Raw genomic sequence first — 577 nt, 5'->3', positions numbered from 1 at the left:
AAGTATAGAAACAAAAACGCTATGCGATTCGAATAATGACGTACGCTAATCGAATAAGAATCCATTTTTGTTTTGTAATAAGAGAAACTAATTGGCTTTTATTTACGTACAAATAATTCAACTATATATTGCAGCGTGGGAATAGTATAGTGGATAACGTTGTTGGCAATCATGTTGAAGAGCTCGAGTTCGAATCTCGTCGTTTAGGGCAAAACCACTAGGGTCCCACCACCCCCCACCATTGCTAGAGACCACTGACTCATTTTTGAACGGTTGTTGTGTATGAACAGAACTCGGGCCTCCTGTTTTATAAAATATCACCGGAATTAATAAACGATAATCAAAATTTTGTAGTGAAGGAAAACTTTTCCATCGCTTCTAAGTTCAAGATTCGTTTAAAGAATTTGTTGTAATTTGCAGTTATACGTGGAAAGTACATGGCATCTATCAATTCATACAGTTGCGCACTAGCTATTGAAGTACAACTTTAAGGAAAGGGGGGTGGTCTCTATCTTAAATAATATGAAATCATAATTTTTGCGAACTTTGATCACAATTAAGTTTTTTAGTCAATCGA

Source organism: Malaya genurostris, chromosome 1 (assembly GCF_030247185.1).
Source record: "Malaya genurostris strain Urasoe2022 chromosome 1, Malgen_1.1, whole genome shotgun sequence".
NCBI classification, from domain to species: Eukaryota; Metazoa; Arthropoda; class Insecta; order Diptera; family Culicidae; genus Malaya; species Malaya genurostris.
This window is presented reverse-complemented; position numbering follows the sequence as displayed.